This window comes from Adiantum capillus-veneris, chromosome 7 (assembly GCF_014529385.1).
Source record: "Adiantum capillus-veneris isolate H3 chromosome 7, ASM1452938v2, whole genome shotgun sequence".
NCBI classification, from domain to species: domain Eukaryota; kingdom Viridiplantae; phylum Streptophyta; class Polypodiopsida; order Polypodiales; family Pteridaceae; genus Adiantum; species Adiantum capillus-veneris.
In genome coordinates this window covers 114,129,270-114,143,183 of record NC_140937.1, presented here as the reverse complement: position 1 = coordinate 114,143,183, position 13,914 = coordinate 114,129,270, and the positions used below count along the sequence as shown (strand labels likewise).

General features: G+C 40.4%; 1 pseudogene; it reads right to left on the bottom strand.

Annotated features, from left to right (window-relative positions):
* Positions 1-10,316: 10,316 nt before the first annotated feature.
* LOC147454458 (uncharacterized) lies at positions 10,317-11,165 on the bottom strand (annotated as a pseudogene).
* Positions 11,166-13,914: the final 2,749 nt, after the last annotated feature.

Here is a 13,914-nt window from a genome sequence, read left to right as displayed (position 1 = left end):
GTAGATTACTTAATGGAGAGAGACAGATTTATATACACGAGATTATAGAGTAGAGAGAGAGAGAGAGTACACACAATATACGTGGTTCACCCAATGTGGGCTACGTCCACGGGAAAGCAGCCACTCAATGGCTTTAGTACTTCAAAACAAGAAGTAGTTTACAAAGGGATTATACCCTTAATGGAGCTCCCGCCTTGCTTCACTCTCACCACCTCACACTCACCTTGTTGCATCAACTTCACACTATGAAATGTGTGTAGAAATGGCCTCCTTTTATGGGCCAAAAGGACTGCCCTCTCTTATGAGAGACAGCCATGTGTAGCCGCCCTTGTGCGAATAAGTCCAAATCGGACCCTCCAATCCGCCCATGTGTGGCCTCCCTTGAGAAGACAAGTCCGCTTTTGAATTCGGCCACTGGCCACCGGCCATTGACTTCCGACCACCGGCCAACCGACCGGTTGTTTTCCGACCACTTTTCGGCTGCCGTCCGGCCATAATATTCCGGCGAAAAAAAAAGTCTCGGGGGCCTTTAAAGTTGCCCCTGATTCTTATCCGTGAAAATTTTGGTTTCCGGTGAGTGATTTTCCTTCACTCACGATGGCTTCTCCTCATAATGGGGGCCTTAAAAATGTGCGCTTTTACCACAGACAATTACAAGGGTAAATCAGGCTCCATACTTAACAGGTGACACCACAGTGGAGGAGATGTGGTAGAGTATCTAACCACTAGGACATTCCTTGAAGATATGAGTAAACAAAGATAGAGAGCAATCAATATGGAATCAACCAAATATGTAATGATTGGACGTCAAATCTATTGAACAAGATAAGGACCAATAACTTAGACTATGTGCCAATGAAGATGAATACCTTCCTATCTTCGAGAAGAGCATGCGAGTCTGGCAGGAGGTCATTTCTCTCATGAAACTACAGCTAGAGCTATATTGACGGCTGTCATTTGGTGGGAAACCCTATTTTCTTATGCGAAAGAATTTGTTCAATGATGTGATTCATGAATCATGTCAACAAGCAAATATGCCAACAAGAATTAGTAGTATGCCATTGCAATCGATGATTGGAGCACGCACATTTATCAAGTGGGGTACAGACTTTGTCTATCCAATACAACCACCAACATATAAATCTCAAGTGCAAAATATTATTCTGGCCATCAATTACTTGATAAAATGGGCCAAGGCAAGATCCACTAGGATAAACAATGCTCGAACCACTGCAACAGTCCTGTATGAGTACATATTCATGCAATACAGACTTCCTATTGAGCTTTTCAGTGATAGAAAAACCCATATTCTCAATGAGGTGATATAAAACTTGTTGAAGGAGTTTATGATGATCCATAGCAAATCTTCACCCTATCATCCTCAAGAAAATGGTCAAGCTGAACATACAAACAAGACCTTGAGCTTAGTGCTAACCAAGATTGTTAGCACTAGAAGGATTGATTGGGAAATGCATCTTCATTTAGCCTTGTGGGCTTATACAGTGTCATTCAAAATAGATTTAGACAAAATCAAGGTCTAGTATGATTGGGGCATGGATGGAACTATGCTATTGTTGTTATGGCTTTATAACTCTTGAATTTTTGAAAACAATCCCCTCTGTAATCAATATGCTTTGCTTTGGAAAATTTAGACTTTCCATATAAATTTTCATTCTACAATAGTTGTCTTGTGTACAGCTTGTTCAAGTACCAGTTTTAGTTATTGTTGAAATCTACGCATTATAACGAGACGAAAGTCCATTTTTGGTAAACCGTAAAAGTACCTTTTCATAACGTGCTTTTTGTGTGGAAAAATTGCATTCTTTTAAAAAGGCTACCATTAGGGGGGGGGGCTGGAAAACTCATTCTAGATTCTCACTTTTGCAAGGTGGCTTCTGATGAAGATGAGAATCTACCACCACTTATCATGCTATCATTCAATATGCAAGAAGAAGAATGAGAAGTGGGGAAAGAATCTCCAAGGACACCATCTCTAAAGGGCAAGATCGTTGCCAAGCTCAACCATGGCCTACAAGGAAATCATCTATGGAGGACATGGAAAGTGTCCATATGACTCCAAGAAGATGAGGAGATGGGATCCTCCACCACTGCTCCTAGCCAAAAAACACACAGATACTCTTTACCCTCTAAAGCACAATATGTTGAGGGGTAGAGCGACCAATCAAAGATGCTATAGAGCCAAAACTTCAAACACTAGAAGGAGACCTAAAGGAAGGGGAGATCTGCACCAAGATTTTCTTGGCACCATGCTACAAGAGTAGACTCAAGATAGAGGATTTGTAACCAAGGAGAGTACTAGGATGCAATCACCGCCAACAGGTGAAGATAGGCACTCTAATGGATGAGATCCAAAATCAAACCATTAAAAAAAAGAGTTGTCTATCTCACTCATAAAGACCACTCCCGTCTTTGGATCAGAGTATGGGGGAGATGAAAAAAAGACGTAGAAAAAGGAAAGAAGAGAAGAAAGAGGAGGCTACCACATTGCAAAAGTCAAATGCAAGGTGTGTTGGCACGCGATCTCTTGAAGAAGAGGTTAACCTCAAGGAAAATCACGACAAGGAAGTGCAAAAGCTCTAGGAAAAAGCTATCAAAACACAACAATGAGTTCAAGAGAAGTAGGTGGAAGCCTTTATTGGTGGGTTTGTTTCTTGAGTCAAAAGAGCCCATTCCTATTCCCATTGATGTGTTTGAGACAAATTAAATTCTGCTCAATGTAGAGATTCAAGAATCTCTAAGAGAAGCTTAAAATGAAAAGCTACAAGAAGAAAAGGGAAGTCAAAATCCAAATGAAGCAAGGCCTCACTAACAAATGTTTAGACAACACACCTTGAACCTCAGAACCGAGTACCCCCAAAATCTCAACCAAAGGAATCTATGTCCATGGAAGACTCTCTAGTCCATAGCACAATTCTAGAAGATCTAGGACCAAGTCCCGAAAACAAAAATAATACTCATAGATGAGTAAATTGTTCTCATGAAGATCGTAGAGCAAATGAGTTCATACAAAAAAAAAGGCAACTAAAGATGCTCAAATGGAAGAAAAATCAAACAAAGAGGGTAAGTATGTCAAAGGAAGCTCTATTGATGTCAAGGCTAGAAGAATAGGATGTTTCATTGTTGGAAATGGCCCCATCCTAAGGTGAATGCTACCCTGTGCACAATTAGAGTTCAGGTAGAACAAGCCTATTTGTCCAAAACATATCTAGAAAGAATTTGAGGCCAACATATTCCATCTCACATTTTTTGTGCCATAGAATTTCAAAGAAAATATAAGTAATAATTGTTTCAATGATAGAATAAGGGTATGTGACATAGCACACCAATAGGGTGAACTCTTGTCATTGGCCATTGAAAATATAGTGAAGAGCTAGCACTGTCGACTACTCAAAAATAGAATGCAATACAAAGAAATTAGAGGCAATATCAAAAGAAAATAAAGAACTAAAAGCACAATCAATGGTTGCACACAAAGAAAAAGAACTAGATAAAGGATACAATGCCATATTACTGCAAACTTAGATAATCTCCATTCAAGAGAAACTCATGAAACCAATGATAGTTGACAACCATAGGGAGACATAACTTGATGCTTTGGCTACTTGTTTGGTCTCATCTATGGAGGCCAATGGGGCCAAATAGAAACTTAACAACCAAGACAGGATTCTCTTTTAATAACTAGAGGGAAAAATTTGGCTACAAAAAGAATACAAATTGTTTAAGCTAAAGCTCAAGCAATGAGGAAGCAAGGAAAGCCACTGAAAAAATTGTAAGGAATCAAGCTCACCAAGTAGCCCTTTAGGAAACCATGCACAAGGTAGAATAAGCGACCGAGGCCATCAATGAAGAAAGAAGCAAGTGTAATCAAGGAGATGTTATGTTTAAAGTTAGAACATTATAGTTGAGTGAGACAAAGTTGGAAAAGTTCAATGCTCATTTAAGTTGAATATGATACCAAAACTAAAAATGGGCAAGGTTTTTTTAAAGGGAGGATGTCATGGATAAAGACTCTAATCGAACTAATCATGTACTCTAGGCTATAATAAGTAGAATTTTCTTTCAAGATGATGCACCTAGGTAAACACAAAAATCTATTGCCTTGTAGGTCCATGGTTAACTAAGAAGACTGGGAATATTCTTTTATTTAATATTGATTGGCATATCCTGTGAGAAATTGTGAAACATTGAAGATGAGGTTTAGCACAAAGAGAACAAACGCAAGTAAGGTTCTATTATTGGATAGCTCGGGGATCATCACCTCCAAAGTTGTAAGTGCCCCATGAGTGTCCAAAAGAAGGTGTATTTTACATATACGGCTATAAAATTGCACATATAAAAGGGGCTTTTCGTTGCAATTCGAAGGAAAAACTTGGATTTTTTTTTTTTGAAGAGGATTCTATTATCACCTTTTAGAACCTAAGTAAAGGGGTATTTTGAATTCCCTTTGAAATCACATTGTATGGGATACTTCTTTTACAGATGAAACACTCAATTTGAAAACATGGTTGGTCTGGTGGTGGGAAGTAAGAGTATCTTATTAGAAAAAGAGATTTGGGTCACTGTGTATTTAGGTGTGTCCACAAAAAGTAGTTTCATAACCAATCATTTAAGTACGTAGGCCTCAACCATCTTAAAAGATCACATTAATTATGGGCTTTCAGGTGCAAATATAGGGAGGGTAGGTGTACACTGCATGAAGTATAATAGTACTTGAAAGGGATGTGGTTTATTGATCTATGGCCGATCCACAACACATATAGTAGATAGATATTTAGATTAGGTTCTAGCGATAATGTCACAACTAAAAAGTTCAAAGGCTATATGTGGGGAATCAAGAGGACATAATTTGGTTAAAAGATGCCTTTTTTTGGGCATGGTTGTAGGTCATACCAAAAGCTATGAATGGCTCATCATTGAAGAAAAAGCTTATGTTTTGAACCTTCAAGTCCTAGAGGATTTATGGAGGGCTATGTGTGGTGTTGCAAACAGTGATGAATTTTGGAAGCTATATGAGTAGTTTTGGGGCCACCAAACGAGCACCAAGTGTGTGGATTGTTGTACAGAACACAAATCTTATGAATCTGCCAAGGCTTCGTTCACAAGAAGATTTAGAAATTTTCTCATGTAGGACTTTTCAATTTTTTTCATACAATGCATAACATCATGAGCTCCTGCTCGAGAGGCACCGCATACCTAGCTAGGTACGGTTGGGGGCAAGGGACCACCGGCCCCCCCACCGGGGCCGGTGGTGCCATGCCCCCAATCGTACCTAGCTAGGTATGCGATGCCTCCCTCACAGAAGCTCATGATGTTGAGGTAAGTCACAGTGTGGGAACTATTGTGGAATTTGTTCAAAACTTCTTGTGGTTGTGTTTCCATACCATCCCATCGCTGGAGACTTGCTACAACTTTGACATTTAGAAGCTCAGATTATATCTTCTCCGTCTGATCACCATCTTCTTGTACCCTATGTCCTCCTCTTCTACAACATCCGCATCCAAGTTCTCGAGTAATTTATTGGCGGTGGAAGAAACCCTATGTCCTCCTCTTCTACAACATCCGCATCCAAGTTCTCGAGTAATTTATTGGCGGCACAGCTAGAAAGAGGCCAAATCCTATCGCATCATCAATGACGTCCAAGCTAACACGTAACAATTGTGTTTTATTTTCCAAAAATAATGGCTTTGATTATGTTAAGAGATTGTACACATGAAAGTTTTGATGTATGATGAAAATTATGAAAATAGTGTCCGATGATGATGATTTGATGTATGTGATGATCAATGACAAAAAAAAATGATGCATTCATTGTTGTATGAATATGATGATGTTGTAAAGGGATTAGACACTGCCACAACAATGATGACGAACAATGTCGTAGGTAAGACCTTCCCTATGACCTAGGGTTAAAACTACCTTGTGAGCCTAGGACGAATGCCCTTGTTAACCTTGGTGATGCATCCTCTATGATAACCACCATGATGTATCAGGCACTACACCTAGATGTATCAATAGCTCCAAGGATTACACTTGTACGTTATGTTTGGCTGAAAGGGGCGATTGTTGGGGTGAGCCCAACTTGGGCGGCCACATATCATATGAACAAGATGTAAGAGTCTTTATAAGGCCAAAAAATCTAATGAGTAACTCCCTCTTTTTTTTCATGTACAATTGTGCAATCTTATCCTCTTCTCTCTTCTTTGCACTCCACTCTCCATAGCCATGTCTCTACGAGAAGCTATCGGCTTTTGGTGCTTGCTCTACATTGTTGATCTATTTTTTTCTATGAAAAAACAAAGCAATCTATTCAAACTTAATTGGCAGTCATAACTTGGTGCAATTTTCAAAATTTCAAGATCTACTGGAAATAAGGAAATGACTATCTAGATCCTAAAAGTTGGCCAAAAACCTAGGCGAACTTGGGAGGGTCACTTATAATATGTATGCTATCACATGAATTCAATGTAAGGAGCATTTTACAAGCCCTATTTACACATGTTTTACATGGCAAAGGGCCTCATTTAAAAGGATTACCTATAAATTCAATAAGAAAAGGTATGTTCTATTCAGAAAAATTTAAAGGTAAGGGGTATGCGATATAGAGGGTTTACTTATAGTGAATCCCCAAGTTGGTGTGATATTGTAGGAAAAAAGAAATGTGGAAGAGTTAATATTTATAAGAAATTTTCATCATGAAAAATTTGATTACGTTTTTTTAGGGTGGCATTATCAATGTCGTGTTTTAAGGTGTTGTTATTATCAATATCACATGTCTATTAGTAAGATGGGTGGGGTGCAGATGTACAAGGAGGGCTCAATAGAATGGGACAATAGAGTTATATGTTAGAGCTAAGAGGGAGCTAAGGCCTTCATGCTAGAAAGAACATGCAACATTTTTTGATTCAATTCTTGACAATTTCTCTTTAATAATGCTAAGCAAGCAAGTGTTCATATTCACATACATATTATTTGTATATTGAGCTCTTATTGAAAAGCAAATCTTTCTCTTGTACAAATAGTTTCTTGAACAGTATAGACATGGGCATCCATGTGCTGATAGCCGTTTTTCGGCTCTTTGTAATTGCCACAATGAGTTACCTCACCCTACCAAAATCACCCAAACACTGTGGCTATCCCTACCATTTCACTGTACATAGGCGTGCGTGAGTCACGGGACTTTTCCCATATCTTCTTCAAAAACCCTCAATTAGCTAGTCATTGGGCTAGTTGAGCCAAAAAAATAAAAAAAATAAAAAAAATAAAAAAATAAAAGTATATTATGGCCTCTTTGTGTGTAAATATTTCATTGTATATATGGCCTAAATATAGGGATTTTTTATAATTATTTTGGTATTTTATTTAAATATTTCTACTTAGGTGTGTGTTTTATTAAACCTATGTACACCTTCTTTCATCCTCTTACACCATAATTATATTTTTTGCCAATATGTACATACTCTAACCTCATATTTTTCCTTTATACAAATCACTCCCACATTTTCACCCTCACCCTCGTGAAAACAAAAAATTGATTTCTACTCATTGGTTACTTTTATTATATTATTTACTTGCATACCTTTTCCTCTTTCACCCAAAATAATTCAAGGAGGGACCATATCATATGATTCCAATATCTTTCCATATCCATAACTCCTCCATATTTTTATTATTATTTTTACTCATTATTCTAACACCATGTGCTCATTGAGCTAAAGTCCATGAATAGTCCATACACTAGTCCCACCATGTATATATTTCTTATTTCACCAATAATCCTCCTCCATGCATGGGTCAAGGGCAACTTGAATGCCTTGTATTATAATATGACAAAGGAGGGGCTCACTCTTGGATGCATTGTACAAATTCAACAAAGGAGGGGGCCACTAAAAGACTTTTGCAGGCATAAAAAACAAGCTTTTTGGTGAGAATTTTGGCACCTATCTCCACTCCGAATTTGGAGCGGTGGTCAAAAGAGAAAATGTAGCCCACGCTCTGAATAATCACCTCAAATTTTTTCATGATTTTTGGAGCTACCAGCGGTGAGCTATGATTTTTTGAGTGGACCCCAGTTTGCCCACTTTTCTCACAAGTAGCCCTTAGTCTTCTCTCACCCTTCCACACACCTACTCACTCTTACACATCCCTCCCTCTCCTTCCCTCACTCAAACCTGCAATTTCCATGGCTTCTCCCACCCTCTTCACCATTACCCTTCTCTCTCATCCCTATAGTTCTTTTATGAACCTCTACATACATACACCCTCTCCATGTCTCTCTCTATTGCTTCTATGTTACAATTTCATTTACCTCTCCTAAAATATCTAAAATTCAGCATCTTAACCATGATAACTTCTGCAAATTGAGGATTTTTCATCAACAAATCCTATTTTCATCGTGGTGGTCAACCGTGGCGGCGGCGTAAAGAAGCGAAGAAGAAGAAGAAGACCAGCGGTCATTTTTTCCACAATCTACACAAGGGTGAGTTCAAGCTTCTTCAAAGATTCACCATCTCAATGATTCTCTTTTAATTCACCCCTCTTCCTTCATCAAATCAACTCGCTCTACCCATTGTAAATGTAACATTAACTTTCTAGTGATTACTAACGACTAACATACTAACACAAAATAGCATTGACCTAACCATAAAAGACACCTCACCTCAAGATATGTATAGTAACTCTCTCTCTCTCTCTCTCTCTCTCTCTCTCTCTCTCTCCCCTTCCTTAAAACTTACTTTCACCTTATCTACCATCAATAATGCTCTCTTTTGAGCCCACACCCATGACTCAAGCAGACAAAGAAGGCCCGCAATGTTTTGATATTCAAAAAAATCATAATCCTGATTTGTTAGCTTGTAAATTAGGATTTCCAATAATCTTAATGAGGGGTCTCCAACCTATAAATAGGCCCCTCTCCTTCTTGTAAAACAACCTCCAACATCTCACATAGCACCCCAACACTCTATGCGTGAGGAGAGACTTAGGTGTAGCAACCACTTGTGAGCTTCACTCTTGGTGTGAGAGAAGCCTTCAAGCTACACATTGCAAGTGAGAGAGCGTGAGTTCCACAAACCTCAAAAAACACTATTGTATATGCTCCTTCATCATCAATAAATTGAGGTTTGGTGCATCAAAGACGTGATTCGACGTTCAGATCTTCGTCCTTCCATTTGTGCAATACGGTTTGGAGAATTCAAGGTGACTTGTGTATTTTAGTTTTTATCGGTTGATCTTGATTTTAGAAAGTGTTTTAGTGTGTTTTTCATTGCCAGTTTTGTGTCCATTGTAAGAGGGTATTGTGGTGAGAGGTCTCCCACACCCTAAGACAGTGTGTGTGTGTTTTGGCAATGTTTAGCAATCACTAAGCATTGAGTGAGTTTATACAAGTTCTACGATAGCATCATAACGAACCATCTCCATTTGCAAGTCACAAATACGGTATTACGCAAGATCCTTTCCTCTCTCTCTTCCCTTTGCTCTAGCTCTCTCTGGTCCATTTCATGTGTGTCTTGGTGTGAGGTTGCTTGTGTGTGTTGTGTGGTGCATCTTCTTGGTTGTGCCAAAATCTCTCTTGCGTCCTAGTTCGCATACCATAACTAGGTGGTGCCCCTATCTTGTTTGGGTTTGGCTGTGGGTTTGTTGTTGTGTTGTGCTTGTGGTTGCCCCAGCCCCAATTGAGCAGCACGGGAGCCTTGAGGGGTGTTTAGAGGTCGCCTCTCTTGTTGCCCGCCCCAGACCGCCTCAGTGCTAGAGTGAAGTTCTTCATGAGAGAATGAAAATATACCCTTGTTTGATTCATGTCCTAGCGGTTTTTGTTATTGCTATCATGATACGTCAATATCTGCCTATATTGTTTATGTTTTATGCTTTTTTTTCCTAAGGTCCCTTATTGAGAAGTGGGTCTTTTTAACATTACCAAAGAGTTTTGAGATAGCTACAGAAATGAAAGTACATGATTATCTACATAGATTCAAAGAGTTGATCTACCCTGGTATTCGTGCAACGATACTAATTATAGGCTACCGCAAAGCGATATCATATGACCATTGTGAGACATTCAACATAGTTGGTAAAAAATATATGTGAGTAACGGAAAGAATCTGATGAGAAATTGAGGTTTTAAGCCCACACATGGACCATTAAAATGAATGAAAAGATTTGATGAGATTCTATGATGAATGAAGATAATCAATTTCTAGAATGGCTCTTGTCTGTTATTTCAAAAGAATAACTACATTTAGAACATCCTCCACATTTTGTTTGGATGATGTTATTGATGTTGTGAATAAGGGGTGATCCTAGTAAGATGGGGGAGGTGGAGAAGGTGAAGTGTAAGGAGGGTCGTATACTGTAGGGGGAGGGGGCGAGGTATAGGTTGAAGAAGGATCATAGGTTGGTGGTGGAGGGGACTTGTTGATGGGTGCGGGCTCGTAGTAGGTGGGGGGTGGGGGAGACTTGTAGATGGGGGAGGGCTCATAGTAGGTGGGAGGTGGGGGAGACTTGTAGACTGGGGAGGGGTCATAGTATGTGGGGGGAGGAGGAGACTTGTAGACTGGGGTGGGGTCATAGTATGTGGGGGGAGGAGGGGACTTGTAGACAGGAGAGGGGGTGTAGTAGGTAGGAGGAGGGGGGGACTTGTAAACGGGAGAAGGGGTGTAGTAGGGTGGCTTGTAGATGGGCTTGGGCTTGTAGTAGGGCTTAGGCTTGTAGTAGTAGTAGTGCGGCTTGGGCTTGTAGTAGACGGGGGCCTTGTATTAGGGCTTGGGCTCGTAGTAGACGGGGAGCTTGTAGTAGGGCTTGGGCTTAGGCTTGTAGTAGACTGGCATTGGCTTTGGCTTGTAGTAGTATGGCTTGGGCTTGGAATAATAGTAGGGCTTGGGCTTGTAGTAGTAGGATTTGGGTTTAGGCTTGTAGTAGTAGGGCTTGGGCTTGGGCTTGTAGTAGTAGTAGGGTTTGGGGTCATAATAGGCCGGGGAAGGGGAGGGCTTCTTGTAGTAGGGCACAGTAGGCGACTTTGTGTAGTCCTCCTCCTCCTTCTTTGGGTAGTAGCCGCTCTCCTCCGGTGGGTAGTAGCTGGCCTGGACGCTAAGGAAGGCGGAGGCCACGAGGGCCAGCAGGAGGAGGAAGGGATGCCGCAGAAGAGACATACTGAATTAGCTAGTTAGTGAGGGGGTGAGAAGGTCATAGAGCAGCTGCTGCTAGTACGTACTGGCCAGCTGGAGCTGCTCTTCGCAAGATTGAGCAAGCCTCCCTACAGCTTTATAAGCCCCGCCACCTTTGACTTGCAGTAGCGAATTCCCCGGCCGTGCAGCTGGTCAGCCACCAACACTCCACTCGACGATGATCAGGTTAGTGAGCTCGCCGTGCGGGCATGATGCCGGACGTGATCTGGCGCAATCATTAGTTAAATTAAAGGGAAAATTACCAAAATACCCCTCTAATTTATGGAATTTCCCAAAATACCCCTCAAATTTCAAAATCTCCCAAATTACCCCAGATATTTTGTCATAAAGTCCCGAAATGCCCTTGTAGCTTTTCATAAGAAGACTAATTGTCTATCTATACAAGATACATGGCTATGTAGGCTTTGGAGATGAATTGCCTTTATTGGGAAGTGATTTGTGACAAATTACATGCTAAGCACTAAAAAGCGGATCTCAATTGTCAAAAAAGGATAAAGATCAGGGAATTGTGAAGAATCGAACCATAACAGTTACAAGGGTAATTTGGGAATTTTTGAAATTTGAGGGGTATTTTGGGAGTTTCCACAAATTAGAGAGGTATTTTGGTAATTTTCCCTAAATCAAGTTTACGCCAAACTATTGCTCCCACTTTTGCAAATGAGTTTATTCTTTTGCCAATATATATATATATATATATATATATATATATATATACCTTAGATAAATAGTTTCACCAATGACCTCACAGATAGAGGTATTTTTGTCTGCCAATGGAATGAGCCATTATCACAGATGTATGTTATTGGTATGGTATTTTATTGATCTCATGTTGTTATCACTATATAAGTATTTTGTTGGGACTTATTTTTTGCATGGCGTGATTTCTATTTCTGCTTGAATCTCGTTAGCAGCGCTCGAAATTTATCATCACTTGCGAGAGAGTTATGCGGGGCCTCGTGTATGGAAGCTCTATTCCTAGGAGAAGATTAACAACCCCGGCCATGTGTCAGTTTCTAAATCATTTGTTGCGTGTACTTTGAGTCTCAAAAGCTAGTTTGGTGAGATAGCAAGAATGACATGAATGTGAGAGAGTGAGAGAGAGAGAGAGAGAGAGAGAGAGAGAGAGAGAGAGAGAGAGAGAGCTATGCGAGCTTTAGCGAGTAGCTTAAGGAGCGATGAGCAACAGCACTCAATGCAGCGAGTTACAACCAAACGACACATGCACAGTCACAGAGCTAATTTTCAAAACACTGAGCACTGCCAAGAAAGAGCAAAGATTGAGGGGAAGAGAATAAGTATTTCTTTTGTGATTTCACTTAAATACTGTGCTAATGTTAGCAGCGGCTAACACAAGCTACACCGGTTATGCATCAAGCGGGAGATATGCACGGATGTGACTCAATACTTCCCACTCACTTTGTATAAGTCTTGGGCTCACTTGGAGTTCCAAAGTTGTATATGCTAGCTAGAAGGCTCAAGCTTAAACCCATAGCAAAAGGGATTGTGGTGAAAGACCTTAAAAGGAAGCCTTTATGCAAGGAGGCTTCATTCTTGAGTATCCACTCTTGAGGATCCTGTACGACCGCGGGGGACTGGACCATGCAACTCTCCACCCAACCGTGCCATATATAGACTCCTAGCCCCTAAACATAGCGCCCCTTGACCGCATGTCCGTCCTGGCCCTTGGCCCTGCCCTTGGCCTGACATTACTCCCCCCTTGGATAAGCGTTTTCGTCCTTGAAAACACAAGTGGTAGTATCTTTTTAAGAACACTAATGTTTTCCTTATTGGCATCCTCTACACGGGCCGATTGTGCATATGACCGATACCTGGTGCAGTGAGGAGGTTCAATGAAACAAAGAGCAACATCTTGATTTTCAACATTGTTGTCCTTTTGCAACCACCCGTATCTAAATGGTAACTCATGATAACTCATGTGAGTATCTTGAAAAGCTCATAGCTACTGAAAGATAGAATAGGGAGTGTACTCATGTCAGACTTTTGAACATTTTGGAACACACAGAACCACATGTTCACCCCTAACAAAGGTTACATGCCAACATACTCTGTCAGCACACCTACTAAGTATGAAACTATCAGTATCCAACCCCACCACAACAGGTGTTCAAAGTTGAAAACCTAACCTAAGCAAATTCTAGAATAAGGAGAGAATCACGTATTCAGAATGCATTGTGCTAACGTATGCTCTTAGCAGATCCTTTAGCACGGTTTACTAACGTATGCGCTTAGCAGATCCTTTAGCACGGTTTACTAACGTATGCGCTTAGCATATCCTTTAATACTAAATAGAATACTTGTAAGCTGCCCATCCAACGTGGGATGAATAACAACAGTAAGAGTGAGGTACTTTCCCCAACCACTTACTGACAGTCTTCCACGACTGACGACAAACTATGACTCAACCATTGAGTATCTAGCCATATACTGGATATGGAATGGAGACAACCAACTAGGTTGAAGGTAGATTGGAGTTCCAGCAACCAATCACTGGATATGGAATGGAGACAACCAACTAGGTTGAAGGTAGATTGGAGGTTCCAGCAACCAATCACTAACATCCATACTCAGCCATCACCTTGTATGGCAGGGTGTAAACTCATACGAATCTGCAAGAGAGATTTCACTAGCAATGCAAAAGGGTGCAGAAAGAATAAAGTCCATGGATTTGCATGCCGCTCCAAATAAATTTGTG